We start from the raw sequence: 5652 nt of genomic DNA, 5'->3' as shown, positions 1-5652 counted from the left end.
CCTCCTCAAAAAATACTTTCATTTGGGCGGGATTCTCCAAACAGGACTCTTTGTAATACCTCTGTATAGTCCTTTTCTAATAAACTGCTCATAGGATGGCTCAATCCTCACGTGCCAGCCTGAGAGACTTGGACACAGAGAAAACAAATGTGCTCTTCTTCAGTACTGCCTGCAGAGGAGGCAGCCATCTCCTATCCAGCATCATGGCTGCCCTCAGACCCCTGGTGAAGCCCAAGATCAAAAAGAGGACCAAGATGATCATCCAGCACCAGTCAGACCGATATGTCAAGATTAAGCATGGCAGAAACTCAGAGTTATTGACAACAGGGGTGAGTAGAAAACTCAAGGGCTAGATCTTGATACCCAATGTTGGTTACAGGAGCAAAAGAAAACAACGCACATGCTGCCCAGTGGTTTCCAGAAGTTCCTGGTCCACAATGTCAAGGAGCTGGAAGTACTGCTGTTGGGCGACACATCTTATGTGCTGAGATTGTGCACAGCGTTTTCTCCAGGAACTGCAAAGCCATCGTGGAAGGAGCAGCCCAGCTGGCCATCAGTGTCACCAATCCTAATGCCAGTGAAGAAAATAAATAGACAGCTCATGTGCACATTTTATTTGTGTTTAAATAAAAGCGCAAAAAAAAAAACCACCCCAAAACCAGCCAGGCACGGTGGCTCATGACTGTCATCCCAGCACTTGGGAGGTGGAGACGAGAGGATTTCCTGAGCCCAAGGATGCAAGACCAGCTTGAGCAACATGGTTAGTATTCGTCTCTACAATAAATCAAAAAATTAGCCGAGCATGGTAGCTTGCGTCTGTGGTTCCAGCTACCTGGAAGGCTGAGGCAGAAGGATCGCCTGAGCTGAGCAGGCCAAAGCTGCAATGACTGTGAGCATGCCCCTGCACTCCAGCCTGGGTGACAGAGTGAGACTCCAATTTAAAAAAAAAATGTACATTTGTCAAACAATTCTGAAATTCTGAAGGCATTGCATGCACATATTCACTCTCATGTTGTGTAATACATTTCTTGAAAGGTCACAAAAGACTGATTTCAACCCAATGCTAAGGCCAGGGTTTTTACCCCTAGCTAGGAAGGTCACATGCAGCAGAGCAGGTAATTATAGTATCCAGCCCCATGTCATCTGCAACTGTTAACTTTAAGAATTTTTTTGATAAATTATCCCTTTATGTTTAAGATAAATTGATTCTTGCTGGGCACGGTGACTCATGCCTGTAATCCTAGCATTTTGAGAGGCAGAGGCGAAAGAATTGCCTGAGTCTAAGGGTTCAAGACCAGCCTTGGCAACTTGGCAAGACCTCGTCTCTACAATAAATAAAAAATTAGCCGGGTGTGGTGGTGTACACCTGTAGTTCCAGCTACTTGGAAGGCTGAGGTGGAAGGATCGCCTGAACCCAGCAGGTCGAGACTGCCATGCTGCTGCACTCCAGCCTGGGTGACAGAGTGAGACTCCAACTCAAAAAACAAAAAACCAAAACCAAAACCAAATAAAAGCATCTCCAGATGCACACAGAACATAAACAAGATCCTACCTCGGGTGTCTCCTGAGAATGGCTTCTCACAAGCTCAGGTGGCCATTTAAACACATAAACTCAAGTTCAGTTATCATCCAAGATCACCACTGAAGCCAAATTTACTCTACAATTTTGTGACCTGCCTATGTTGGGGGAACGTAAAGTTGATCATCCCTGCAACACTCGCACCAGCACGTGCACAGCCCAGGGACATCTTTCCGATGATCTAACAATACTCATATTTGGAACTGTTTTCCAGTCAACTACAGACCTCACCATTCTTGCAAAAAAGACCTTGTCCTTTTTCTGCATCAATGTGTAGAACTCTAATGGCTCCCTCCATGATCCTTCCTGGTAGTGGGAAACCTAGATTAAAGAAGCTGGTAGAGAGTCCGATGACAGGCACTCAAGTCCAATATGTATGGTTTTGATGCTCTTGTACTAGCTTACAGACTTCGAGCAAGTTAATGTCTTAGAAGATCAGGCTTTCCTTGCTGGGATGGACACACACGTCTTTCATTGTAATGCCTGAAGGGAATCACGTAGGGGACACATTTGAATGTTAGTGGTTCCCAGGGCTTGTCCGTCCCATCCAGAGCCCTGGCTGGTCAGCTCCAACCAGGAGTCTAGATTTCGGTGGTCGAAGGCCCCTTCCACAGTTACTCGTGATGCAGATATAGGTTTCCCGCTGAGCTATGTTCTTTTCCTTTCTTCAGAAAACTGGCTACAGGCGGTTAGGCCGATATGGCTGCGACATCTGTCACCCCGTTGATCGCCAGGGTTGACCTGGCTGATCTGGCCGGCTAGGCGGGTGCTCCCTTTCCTCCCTGGCTGCCCCATGGGCATGCTTCCTGAAGCTGTGCGCCTGGTCGAAGAGGATGCCCACGCCCGCTAGAGGGGGACCGTTCTTTGGTCAGGGGTATCCGGGGAGCTGTGCCCCCTGCTGGAACCTCAAACAAGCTCTCGTGGTCCAGGACACTGGCCACATCCTTTGTACAGCCTGATGCAAAATAAAAGGGCCGGACCCCTGATTCAAAAAATTAAAACGTTCAAGACGGTAACAGCAGAGAATGCAACCAAGCGACGGGCGTTCTGAACGCGGGGTCCTTTGTGACAGCACAGGTCACACGCCCATGAAGACAGTCTGGTTCCTTCCACTAACGCAGCCCTTCGCATTCTGGTTCCATGTTAGTGTCACCTGTGGAACTTTGGAAAGTAGCGATGCCCAAGGCCCTCCCCCAAGAGGTCGCTCTCAAATACCAATGAGCCTCCCAGGGGACTGCAGCAGGTTGGCATGGTTGGGAACCACTGGACCAGAGCTGTAGAATACCCTGGAAGACGGTCACGGGCCCACAGCCACAAGAAGCGGGCAAGGCAGTTCCGGAAAGCCCTGATGTGACCCAGTTGCTTGTGCATGGAAAGCACAGCGTCTTCAGGACCCATGCCAGTTGCACCATAGAAAAGGCGGTGGCTAGCCTCACAGGCCTGTACTTCTGTGCAGAGCACCGAGGATGCTCACCAGCCCAGCATGCCCTTCCAGGTCTCAACGGGCACAGCCCGCTGCAGAGAGGTCTGCTTCCCGGTGTCCTTGGCAGAGTGGCTGTGCGACTGGACAGGGAGGTGAGTGGAAGCTTAAGTGCAACTTTCTGGCAGGGTTAAGAGAGGGGGCACACCTTTCTGCCCTGGTTGGGGTTTTTGGTATAATCTGAGACCACGTGTTGAAGATGTGGGGTGTGGGTGTGGGAAGATAGAAGCTGTGATCCCTGCTGATCATGAGGCCACGTTTTTGGTTGTTCTCTCCCTCCCCCTAAAAGGCGGGACACAGAGGGAAGTCAACTTCAGTTTGTTAAGCAAATCGATTTTATAATCAGGTCAATTGGCCTGTTTTACAGATGAGCAAACTGAGAATCAGTGGACATCCATGTCTAGCTGGATGAGACAGCTTCCCACTTCCTTCTTTGACCATGTTATCTTATAACAAAAAGTGGCTTTTCAGAAGGGTGGATGCCAGGGGCTAGGGGAAACAGGGAGATGTTGTTCAAAGGGTACAGAGTTTTAGTTATAAAAAGAACACATTCTATGGCTGGGTACGGTGGCTCACGCCTGTAATCCCAGCACTTTGTGAAGCGGGAGGATTGTTTGAGTCTAGGAGTTCAAGACCAGCCTGGAAAACAAAGCAAGACCTTGTCTCTATGAAAAGTAATTTTTAAAATTATCCAGGTGTGGTTCCAGCACCTGTAGTCCTGGCTACTTGGGAGACTGAAACAGGAAGACCCTGGGCACCCAGAAGTTGAAGGCTGCCATGGCTGCTGGGCACCCAGGAGTTGGAGGCTACCATGCCACAGTGAGCCATGACTGTGTCATTGTACTCCAGCTTGGACAACAAAGTGACACTCTGAAAAAAAAAAAAAAAAAGAACTAGTGCTGGGACCTAGTGCACAATTTGCATGGCGGTGGCTGTGTTGGTCTGTGGCTACCATCACACAGTGCTTAGGTATGTCAAATCACTACTTTGTAGACAGTGAATATATAGTCTTTGTCAGTTAAGTATTTTAAAAGGGTAACTTCTTCATGATAGCTCTGTCGTCACCTATGCAGATTCAATTACTGGGTAATAGTGTCCTGTTTTAGGAAGTTTCTTGCCTTTCACTCTTCAGTTTCTGCATTTGAAAGAGGTGTGGGGGCCGGGTGTGGTGGCTCATGCCTGTAATCCCAGTACTTTGGGAGGCTGAGATGAGAGGATTGCCAGAGTCCAGGAGTTCAAAACCAGCCTGGGCAACACGGTGAGACCTCATTTCTACAACAAATCAAAAAATTAGCTGGGCGTGGTGGTGTGTGCCTGTAGTTCCAGTACCAGATACTTGGAAGGCTGAGGGAGAAGGATCACCTGAGTCCAGCAGGTCCAGGCTGCGGTGGGTGTGATTGTGCCGCTGCACTCCAGCCTGCATGACAAAGTGACACCCCGACTCAAAGAAAGAAATAGGGGTGGGGGCTAGGAATTAGTGGGAGAGGCCATGACCTCAGGCACAAATAAAAGGCAGGGTCCCCAATCTCAGTGAATCAAAGCAAATATTGTATTGCAACCTTTTTTTCGTTTTTTTGAGTTAGAGTCTCACTCTGTAGCCCAGGCTGGAGTGCAGTGGCTCATTCAGGGCCACCGCAGCCTCGACCTGCTGGGCTCCAGCGAGCCCTCCCCGTTAGCCTCCCAAGTAGCTAGAATTACAGGCCTGCGCTACAATGTCTGGCTATTTATTTATTTACTTATTTATTGCAGAGACAAGGTTTTGCCAAGTTGCCCAAGCTTGTCTTGAATGCCTGAGCTCAGGCAATTCTCTCGCCTCTGCCTCCCAAAGTGCTAGGATTAGAGATGCCTCCCAAAGTGCTAGGATTAGAGACGTGCACTACCACACCCCAGCCTGTATTGCAACCTTTTAAAAACAAAGGTTGATGCAAACAAAATCTACAATGAACATCAGAATTTTAAATAAAGACAGAATCCCAGTTCTACATTTGCATAGCCTTACCTTGCCCTAATCCCAGCCCAACTTCTAAAACTTTATTTGTAGAAACAACATGGCTGACTTGTGGGCCTATAGTTTGCCAATTTCATTCAAGGTACTGCATTCAAATTTTTTTTGGTGGCAATTTTCTGGCGCTATCTTAAGTCAAGTGCCTCACCCGTGTCGCCCTAATCCCAGCTCTGGGTAGCATCGGAAGAACCAAACATTGGGTATAGGTCCAGTTCTCAGTACAGCGCCTAGCTCAGAGTTAGGACGTGAGGGTCACTGAATCATGACGGCTCGAGTCAAGGAATCCAGGTGCTTCCTTGTTCTTGGAAGAAATTAAACACAGGAATAAACAAACAAACAAACAAAACCCTATAGTGCTGGGTGCGGTGGCTCAAACCTGTAATCTCAGCAGTTTGGGAGGCCGAGGTGAGAGGATTGCCTGAGCCCATGGGTTCGAGAATAGCTTGGGCAACTTGGAGAGACCTCATCTCAACAAAATAAATAAAACAATCAGCCCAGTTTGGTGGCACATGCCTGTAGTTCTAGCTACTTGGAAGGCTGAGATGGAAGGATCGCCTGAGCCCAGCAGGTCGAGGCTGTGGTGGCCGT

The 5652-nt window shown here is 48.5% G+C and overlaps 1 pseudogene; it reads left to right on the top strand.

Moving 5' to 3' along the window:
* The first annotated feature begins 203 nt into the window (after positions 1-203).
* Positions 204-594, top strand: LOC103276031 (annotated as a pseudogene).
* The last annotated feature ends 5058 nt before the right edge of the window (positions 595-5652 follow it).

The sequence above is a fragment of the Carlito syrichta genome, unplaced genomic scaffold, assembly GCF_000164805.1.
Source record: "Carlito syrichta isolate Samal-C Ts95f unplaced genomic scaffold, Tarsius_syrichta-2.0.1 Scaffold315848, whole genome shotgun sequence".
NCBI lineage: Eukaryota > Metazoa > Chordata > Mammalia > Primates > Tarsiidae > Carlito > Carlito syrichta.
The sequence above is the reverse complement of the archived record's forward strand: the minus strand, read 5'-3'. Positions and strand labels throughout refer to the sequence as shown.